Source organism: Coenobita brevimanus, chromosome 29, assembly GCF_032717465.1.
Source record: "Coenobita brevimanus isolate Jiangsu-jjx chromosome 29, ASM3271746v2, whole genome shotgun sequence".
Lineage (NCBI taxonomy): Eukaryota > Metazoa > Arthropoda > Malacostraca > Decapoda > Coenobitidae > Coenobita > Coenobita brevimanus.
Genome location: NC_136982.1, coordinates 20,741,878 through 20,752,872, shown reverse-complemented (window position 1 = coordinate 20,752,872; position 10,995 = coordinate 20,741,878). Strand labels below are relative to the sequence as shown.

General features: G+C 41.9%; 1 pseudogene; it reads left to right on the top strand.

Moving 5' to 3' along the window:
- Positions 1 to 1,711: 1,711 nt before the first annotated feature.
- Positions 1,712 to 1,830, top strand: LOC145395143 (5S ribosomal RNA; annotated as a pseudogene).
- Positions 1,831 to 10,995: the final 9,165 nt, after the last annotated feature.

Below are 10,995 nucleotides of genomic sequence, written 5' to 3'. Positions count from 1 at the left end.
TCTGTGTGCAGTAACAGCTCTGTGTGCGCAAGCCCTATGTTTTCTTACGGTCAGTGAAACAGATAGGCAATTAGTGGCCTTGACTTTATACAGCTGATTTCGTTGATGCCATCATTCAATATCTCATGCAACTCTGAATTCATTTTTTTGGATGCTAGTGATTCCCTATGAATGAGGCAATGAGTCTACTCCACATCAGGATTTTCCTTCTTAAACCATCCATGCAGCAAGGTCCTTCACTTTCCTGGTCATGGATGCAGCATCACCTGTACACACGCTAATGCAAGATTTCCAGGTAAGCCCTTGTTCAGAGAAGAACTGATTAATGACACTGAGTATTGCTTCCCCAGTTGCGTGTTCTAATTTTTTGAAAATAAAAAGTACATTTTCATTTATATTACTCCCATCAATGTATCTCACAAATGAGACAAGCTCAGCCTGTCCACTGACGTCAGTTGGTTCGTAAAGTTGAAGTGAATAAGACTGGCTTGTTTTCAACTTATTCACAACTTGATCAATAGTATCTGTACTCATTTACCCATCGAGAAAGAGTTTAGGGAGACAAAGGAACAGCTTTTAGTTGGTCAGCTGCTTTTTTATCTACCATTTTTTGAGTCATCACAACTGCGGTTGGCAATATCAGTTCTTCAGCTATATTAAATGGCGTTTTAGCTTTAGCAACTAATAAAGATGCAGCTAAAGATCCACTAAAGCTTTGCTTGATGTAGTGGGGGATTTCTTAATTGTTGTCTGGGATCACTCAAAATTAGAAAGTTTTCTTTCAAAAACTTTCTCGGTTTGCCAATATGACATTAATGTGATTTAAGGTGACGTTGGAGGTGACAGGGTTTCATACTACTGTTGGTCATCCTCTTCCCTCAAAGGAAGCATAAATCTTCTAAAGGATCAGAACTCGTAGAAGTAAATCCAAAAAGAACGTAATCTTTCTTGAACTGCTGATACAGTATTTAGGTCGGTCAGTTTTCCTTTTCTTCACAGCTGCTTGATTTCCTTCATACGTTGCTGCTACGGTTGCTTCAGCTACCACGTTTTAACCATCAATCTCTATTTCTTGCTGTTAAAGAAATAACTGTGTCTGTAAGCTTACATATAAATTTGACTGAGACATTCACATTTTCACTACCAATACGAAACTGAGCAAGAATGACTCGAGAGAGGAGTTCAGCACTGTTTCTGTACACGTCCTGTCCCGTTTCCTGTCCCTGCCCCCTTCTCCCATCTCCCTTCAGTTTCTTTCATGTTCATTTTAATTTTTTACTCTGTTCTCTTGCCATCCATTTAAGTTAGAAACTGTGTAAGTGTTGTGGTTATTAAATTATTCTATATTCTTAAACAATCACCCATGCACACATATGCATCCTCAGTAAAGTTACTGATCCAAGATGCCATGTGACCTATATGTGATGTAGTTTGAATGTGATGCAGTATATATATATATATATATATATATATATATATATATATATATATATATATATATATATATATATATATATATATATATATATATATGTTGTTAGAGATTAGCATGAAAGATGAAGAAAGGGCAGCTTTATGCCTAGTTATTGTGAATGGTGTGTAGGTAGAGGATGTATGTAGGTATGTTTCTGACAAGGTTCATTAGTCGTTTGAATGTGGCGATGTGTGTCCTTGTAAGGTATGATTTTTTTTTTTTCTCTAAATGTAAAAAACAAACGGCCATAACACGTTGAGTACACCGCTTCCTGTCCGATCAGTGAAGTTAAGTAACGTTGGGTCTGGTTAGTACTTGGATGGGTGACCGCCTGGGAACACCAGATGCCGTTGGCATAACGTTCTCCCTACGTGTCAAGTGGGGTTGGTGGAGGATTAGTGCCCCTCCCTGTAAAATAATTAACTCTAAACCCTTGGCCACCCCGTTTGGGATACATGGCGTCTGGCAATGAATGAATATGTATATATATATATATATGTTTGTATGTATGTATAGAGAGAGAGGTGGGGGCGCTCACCATCCACTTACTCAATTTAGTGCTGCTCTCGGGTGTCTGCCCTGTCCTCTCCTCCATCCTTCTTTCCTTCCATCTTCTTCTATCTTTCTTTCCTTCATTCTTTCCTCGTCATTCTGCCTACGGGTGACTTTACACTCCCCCTTCTGTCTTTCATTCTTTCATTCTTTCCTCTTCCTTCTGCCTATGGGTGACTCTACACTGAGTGACAAGGCAAGTGGTTTCCTGTACGCCAGGAAACTATTTACTACGCTGGGTGGTAACCATATAACCAAATTTTGGCGCCTGGTGGTTTAGTGGGTAATTATTGTGCTCCAATCGGATTGAGCCGGTGAAGGTTTATATCCAAGGGATGGTTAGGGTTTACGAGTATTGCTCACGTAATGCCACTCAGGGATGAGTGAGGTTGGTCACTCTCATCTTAAATGTCAGGACCAACTGCCTAGCTTTGGGCTTCTACGCTCCTCATGGGGCAACGTAGGATTCGATGATGGATGAATGGATATATATATATCCCATTGGAACCCGGTGTCCGGAGTATTGGACAGAACTGGGATTTTTCGTCTTTATAAAGTAGGGAACCCCCGGCTAGGGACCTATGAGCTTCGCGACTATGAACCGATAGGCGGAGGGCTGTACGCTTAGTATCCTCCCAGTGCAATGCCTCGCCCAGCACCCCTGGAATCCAATGGGTTAATGACTGGCAAACATATCGGTCTCTTTAACCCATTGAAGCCCGGTGCCCGGAGTATTGGACAGAATTGGGATTTTTCAAGTCTTTATAAAGTAGGGAACCCCCGGGTAGGGGCCTGTGAGCTTCGCGACTATGAGCCGATAGGCGGAGGGCGGTATGCTTAGTACCCTCCCAGTGCAATGCCTCGCCCAGCACCCCTGAGATCCAATGGAATATATATATATATATATATATATATATATATATATATATATATATATATATATATATATATATATATATATATATATATTGTAACATACTGCTTTGAACAATGATGCGTACCCCTAGGGGTACACGTACCCCATTTTGGACAACACTGACAAAATTTAGTCAATTGCAATTAGGGTTACTCAAGCCCACATCTATGTCATTAATGTCCATCCATCCATCCATCAACCAATCCTACGTTGCCCCATGAGGAGCGTAGGAGCCCGGGGCTAGGCAGTTGGTCCTGACATTTAAGATGAGAGTGACGAGCCTCACTCATCCCTGAGTGGCATTACATGAGCAGTAAACCCCAGCCACCCCTTGGATATAAACCTTCACCGGCTCAATCCGATTGGAGCACAATAATTACCCACTAAACCACCAGGCGCCAAAATTTGTTTATATGGTTACCACCCAGCGTAGTAAATGGTTTCCTGGTGTACAGGAAACCATTTGGCTTGTCACTCAGTGTAGAGTCATCCATAGGCAGAAGGATAAGGAAAGAATGAAGGAATAAAAGACAGAAGAAGGAGTGCAAAGTCACCCGTAGGCAGAAAGACGAGGAAAGAATGAAGGAAAGAGAGACAGAAGAAGATGGAAGGAAAGAAGGATGGAGGAGAGGACAGGGCAGACAACCGAGAGCAGCAAAACATTGAGTGAGTGGATGGTGAGCGTCCCCACCTGCCACTATATTGTAAATAGAACAGGCCCAAACACTGGAACTTGTGGTACTGAGTTACTGAGAGGAGCCCAAGGAGATAATTCATCATTGATCACTACTCCGTCTAGTGCTATGCGACCAGCTGTCTGACAGTTTGTATATATTACCTGAAATATCTAAAGCCCTTATATTAATCATGAGCTTATAATGAGGTACCATATCAAAAGCTTTGTGAAGGTCATGTTAAATAGTGTTTAGGTATTTACTGCCATCAGGTATGTGGAATAAATTATTATGTAAATCTGATGAACTAGTTAGATGATCTAAGTCCTCACTGGGAATCTCTCATCAGCTTGTATTTCCCCAATAGTTGAAGAATTTGTCCCTTACGATATTTCCTAATATACTGCATACCGCAGAAATTAGACAAATATTCGTTCATCTTAATTGAAAATCAGGGTGAATCATCAGGCATTTCACCTATGTTTAATGACATGCTAACATCATATGGTACATGCTTATTATTACTTCCTTGAGAACACTGGGGCAAAACTGAGCTGAACCCCAGCTTTTCTTTACGTTCGTTTTCTTTTCGTAGTTTTATAACGTCACTTTCAGTGATAGTGACTTTAGGGAAACTGTTCTGGCTGCTAAGTATCATATCATTTAGTCTATTGGGTTTGGAGGTGAAGACTTATCTAAAGAAATCATTTATAATTGAAGTAATTTTAACAATAGCTGTTGTTAATTCTCTGTTTTCTTTAATTAATGGGTCATTTGCATTGCTTAATTGCTTTCTGTTGTTTGTATACCTATAAACTGTTTTCGAGTTTTTAAAACTCTCCTTTGTTAAGTTAATTTCCAATTATTTTTTTTTCTATCTAGACCAGCTTCTTGATTTCTCTCGTTGTTCTGATGAATTGCATAATATCAACTTGATTATGACTGGAAGATTATTTTGTACAGATGATTTCACTTTCTTAGGGCGTAAGCAGTTTTAATGTTAAAGCTTGTGGGTTAAATGTATGATTAATTTCATATATATATATATATATATATATATATATATATATATATATATATATATATATATATATATATATATATATATGAATTTCCTTTGATGTCTCATTAATTATTGTTCATGTTTCATGCCTGCTCCATGGAATTCGTATTACTTAAACCCAGAATACTTTTGCCATTAATATAACTAACTTGGTCTGCTGTTTGGTTATTAGGGGCTAGAATATTATGTTTTGGTTCTGTGTGTGTGTGTGTGTGTGTGTGTGTGTGTGTGTGTGTGTAATTCACCGGGTGGGTCAGGATCATTTGATGGTCGTGATCGTCAGCTTTTACTCTCTCGGAAAGAAGTTGAGAGCGCATATAGTCCGATCTAAGGACAAGGATGTGACCTTCACACACACTCACACCCATCCCCTTGCTCAAGGGGGACAGTAACCGTCCACTTCGTCAGTGAAACTTTTCACAACTTGAGCGAGGCGCGGACTCCCGTCAAACAGATAACAAGCGAGAACGCTACCACTGAGCCAGCGAGCGTGTGTGTGTGTGTGTGTGTGTGTGTGTGTGTGTGTGTGTGTGTGTGTGTGTGTGTGTGTGTGTGTGTGTGTGTGTGTGTGTGTGTGTGTGTGTGTGTGTGTGTGTGTGTGTGTGTGTGTGATGTAATCCAAATCTATCGTATTATGGTCAGATGGATATGTATAAAATTGCCCAACAAGGGAATTGTCTTTGATCGCATACTGTGGGGACAATATCACCGCATCATATAGTTTATTGTCGCCGTGATTCGGATTCTACAGGCATTGGTAAAGAAGGCAATCTTCGTGAAAGATTAACAGATCATGAGAATTATTTCCTCCGGAAATAAAATTCCAGTTGTTGGAGGGGAGAAATAAATCTCCAGCCATTATGGATCCTTTGTATTGTTATTGCGTCTCTTAAGCTGGTATGAGTCTCCATCACCAGCAAGAGAGAGAGAGAGATTTTTTTGGGCGGGAGTGGTTATGTCCGAACATGAATGTGTGTGTGTGTGTGTGTGTGTGTGTGTGTGTGTGTGTGTGTGTGTGTGTGTGTGTGTGTGTGTGTGTGTGTGTGTGTGTGTGTGTGTGTGTGTGTGTGTGTGTGTGTGTGTGTGTGTGTGTGTGTGTGTGTGTGTTTTTCATTTTGTTTGTCTGGGATCTGCATCCAACCTTCATTCTGGACTGGGATCCGCCAGTTGAGTTGCTAGGCCATTGAGGCAGGAGAGTCCGAATAAAAGTACCTGACAGTTGCACAAAAAGTGGACTTTTGGCGCACTGAAAAGCTTTAGGGGACTTCATTAAATTCGTAATGTACTCAAGAGCGCTTCTGAGATGAATAAAACCGTCAAACAGCAAAGTAAGCATCAGATTTGTCACGTCCTGGATGGGATAAAGGACAAATAAAGTATCAGAATAATGGCCTACGGAACGGGTTTTCAGTTTCTTGGTGCACCGCCATCCTATCCTCCCCAGCACAACGCCCGGTTTCAAGTTATAGCCCTCTGATAATCCGTGACCTTGATTATGACCTTTCAAGGTCACTCAGTTACCTCTAAGTTTTAATCACTGTCTCTTGGGACAAGTTCCTATATATCCTGAAACTTTCATGTACAGTAATTTCATTCAGCCGTTTTTCCGTAATGTTACTAACAAAGAAACTAAGAGAAAGAGGAAAAGAAACAAACAAACTCTTCCTAAAACAATACCTTGCCGGACTCCGTCCCGGGCGATATAATTACAGAGCACAATCTTTGACATTGTTCCATCAGTTAAATTTTTCAGTGACTTCACTTGAGGAGGACTTCACACAGAACGGCATTATCAAGGCAAAGGCTAACCAGTCCCTGAGATTCCCTCACAGAAATTTTCGAATGTGGATGACAAAAATTTTTGCTTATAAAATACTTGTTCGGCCACATTTAGAACACTGAGGTATAGTCAGCCAAAAAAGTCGTGTCTTCGTTCCGAACCCCTTAAATATTTGAACATATAAATGGAAGCAGCAGGGATAGCTTCACAAGTCTGGCAACTGTGTCAGAGCAGACGGTGATGGGGGTGAGCGAATTGGGAATGGAGGTGGGTAAGTGGGGTGTGTGTGTGCTGTAATTATTGTTGGCAGTGTAATCTGTAATTTTTGTTGGCAGTGTAGTTTAGCAATACACCGCACAGTAAAGGCGATAAATGTGATATTAGGCTACACCTGATTTAATACCGGTAAATAGTGAAATGTATCGTTAACCTGAAATAATGCCTCTAACTTGTAGCCAAACAAGCGTCAGCAGAAATGACGAGGCACTACCCTCCCTCCCCACCTTCCTGCCACACCCTCTCCGCCGGGCATCAGCTAGCCACATAACATGGGAATAAAGGACAGACAGCTGTGCTTTTACTGTATGTTTACCTTCTGAACATGACAGGATATATTACATACCATTACCATGTGTGATGTGGCACAGAGGCATGCGGTGCCTTCACAGTAATAACGAAAAATGCATTTGTTTTCACAAGTGGTTAATGTTTTTGTAAAGGGGTAAGGGAAACCTGGCCACAGGCTTTACGCACCATGATGACAGATATGCACCCACCAGCATATAGTCATAGCTTCACAGACATTCAGTTATCTATATTGGGCGACAGGAAAATTAGAGGGGAGATTCATGTTGTCACTAATAAATGTTGTTTTATATTATCACAACCATGACGTTCCATTAAATTCCAAATACTCATTATGAAACGTATTCCACAGTCATTCCGTTCTCTGAAGTATTCCAAATATCAAAGATGAATTAGACATGACAGCCCATGTAGCCTATATGAAACTGCAGTATATTTTGATTACATATAAACTCATAACGATGCATATGTAGACATTTAGCGACATATTATTGATAAAAATTGACTATAACCCTATTACCCAGTATGTTATTCCCAACAGCTTCCACCCTTCGGTAATGCATGGTATATAAAACATGACAGCACACACACCCTTCACTACCCCACTTCCATCCCCAATCCACTCACCTCCACCACCATCTGGTCAGAAACAGTTGCCAGACTTGTGAAGCTATCCCTGCTGCCTCCACTTCCTCCCCCGTGGGCAGCCACCTTGTCGTGGTGGGGGGGGCTTACGTGCTTCGGTGATTCCACAAGCCTGCCCGTGGATGTAACGACATCTGGCGGGGTCTCCTATGCCGGTAGGGTTGTGGGTGAGGGGTCTGACTAAGCACTGCCCGAAACGTAGGTTACCCGTATGGGTCATCGGTTCCGCCCTCCAGAGGGATCGCGTCAGTGCTGTCCTGAGTTGGTTGGTTGGGTGTCTGGGCTTGGGGGTGTTGGGGAAGGGGATTTTTGCACTGGTGGGAGCAAACTTTCGTATCACAGGGTGCCCTTTTTGGGACATCCTCTGGGGACGAGGTACCCCGCTCCCATCAGACCACGCTTGGTCCCCACACTCCCTGGTAGGCGGTTTCCCTTGGCTCCTGGTGCCAATTTCTATTTAACAATGTATATATGGATACATTGACAAAATCATTAACCCCTACACCGCGGGCATGTTTACCAATGTTTTGCGTGTGCCGCGGGGTTATTCGGGCTCCGACACACTCTCAAAAAATATTTGCCAAAAATCAGTTATTAGTCCTAGATTATTAAAATTATATATCCTTATGGCACATACCTTCAGCTTTCTCCTGGAATGTTTGTTGAGCCTTCGTCCGTTACCGTAGGACTTGTGGAGACCTCTGAAGTTGGGTAACGAAGTCTCCACTTTACACTTCCCGACAACCCGTAATATGATTACCACAGCCAGATATTAACACTATAAACACTACTCTATGATTTTCAAGTAGTTTGGGATCCATACTCCAAAAAAAAAAACAACTGTGAAGGCAATGAAAATTACGAGCACGTCTGACCGTCACACTTGCGCTAGTTCGCTCTAGGTACTCTGTCATTTATTATTCATAAAACCCCTCACACTTTATATTTCTATTACTGTATAACACTTATATATATCTACAGTCTTTATCCATAAGTTTCCTTCAGTAGTATTAGTTTATTGTCACTGTAGGGATTCAATTTCTTTCAGTAAAATACGTAGCATTCACTTTCTCGTCCTGTATACTAATATTGAGAGTGAATGTCACTTTCAATTTCCCTCTCATAACTAATAGTATTCAGACATGCTAGAGTGAAACTTTCACTTTCATTACTCCTAGGGTATATACTCGTATTCTTATAATACTACTCATTTACATTTCTATTTACGTTCTCTATTTTATTTACGTTATTTACATTTCTATTTTATTTACACTGTGTTATGCACTGTCACTTGAAGTAACTTATAAAACTATTTTCCACTGTTCACGTATATTTACATTCATTACTTTCACTTGCTGTTTACACATTATTTACACATTATTTACAATTCCACTTGCACTGTTTTACTCAATAGAAAGATCGAAGTTACTCTTTTATCAATTGTCAGCCCTTTACCTCTTTCTACACGAGGTTTAGTAGGGGGTAAAGGTCACAGGGCCCTTTGCATGGGGGTGGAAAGGCCCTGAAGCTAGCAAGAGCGAACAGACGTACCCCCACACTGGAAGATGAGAGGGAACTGATAAGGGTGGGCCGGGGTGGAGGCCTACCTAGGGAAATCAGCACTGCCAACGTTTCGCCTCTTGACACAGCTATTTATAGCAATGAAATGATTGGAGGGAAATCTAGACAATACATTATAAATTAGGTAGTTCCAGGTGAATGTAAATATCACTTAGGCTTCTCCCTTCCCTCCTTATATGTATATTTATTACGAAAATAGATTATACGGCATATTTCAAGGGGAAATAGCAAAAATTAGCGAACGAGTGCACGTGAAGTGTTGTCAGGTGATAATTAGCCAATTCCAGGTGTATGGCACTCTCACTTACCTTATTTCTTTCTTGTATATATTATTTGGTATAAGAATAGGGCATTGGGCTTATTTCAATGGATGAAATCAGTGAAAAATTCCAGGGAAGATTTACTTAGCGTAGCACGGCCAGGCAGGCGAGAGGATAGGGTAATGGAGGGGGGGTAGGGAGGGGAGTCAAGAACGGGGAGAAATGGCTAAATTGTCAACAATGGATGGGAGTACAGATGAGATTAGGAGTGCTGACTAGTGTTGGACATTGGCAGTACTGATAGATGATACAAGCCCCCACTTGGAAGCCCGGGTGAATTCAAAATAACACGGAATCCCAAAAGCGACTCCCCGCGGTATGATCCCTTGCTCCCAAGCATCATGAAAGTGACGCCCCGCGGTTAAGGGGTTAACCACTTGTGTGGTCGGTGACCAGCCACACGAGTCGGCATCAACTGGTCTCTCTCTGGCCGACGACCCTGTATCCTCAGGGTCATCTGCCAAAACTGCAAGTTCGAATGTTCCCTGTATTGAGTTTTTACCTGGAGTCTTTGTGAAACATTCTTACACAAAATATATTGTCATCAAAATGGATAATGGTACTTCCTTCCAGAACCTGAATGTTTCCAGATTCACAGTGGTCTAGTAACAGCGTGTGGATTTACCCCCAAGGTCTCTTTGCAGGGCGATGGGTCTCTATTGTTAGAAGCCAGGAATGAAGAGGAGAGTTCACGCATCCAGTCTCTAACTGTGGTCGCCTGTAACCTGTATCTGCCTCTCGACTTTTGGTCCTGAACCAGTCCCGAGGGGTTGTGTATTCTCATGACTTGATCTCTTATTCTGATTCTTCCCTCTTAGAGGGGCTGGCTCCTCAGGGTGTTGTAGGAGTACAGAGAATTATGAAGAAGGTTGATGGGGTTTTAACCCCCACGCCCACTCTTATCTTGACATTTGACCGTCTTACCTTGCCGGAGGTTATCACTGCTGCGTGGTGGAAGCTAAAGGTTAAACCTTATGTTCCCCGACCTAGAAGGTGCTATTATTGTCAAAGATTTGGTCACATCCCCCGTTCTTGCAGACAGGAAGCGTCTGGCCTTCCTGAGGTCTGTGGAAATTGTGGTGGAATTTCTCATGGTATAGATGATTGTTCTCAACCCTCTAAATGTTTGAACTGTGGAGGAGCACATGCAGCCTCCTCAAGGGATTGTGAAGTATACAAATATGAATACGAGATCATTTTATGTCCGAATGAAGGAGAAAATTTCCTTTTCTGAGGCAAAGGCCAGGGTAAGGGAGCGGTTCATTCACCCTGGGGTTACCTTTGCTGCTGCGTTGTCTCGCCATAAAGCTACCCGGCAGGTGCCCCTGCCATCACACAATGCCCCATCAAATTCTCTGGGTTCTACTTCCCGGCCTTCTCGCCTGGGGGGTTCCACTGAGGGAGT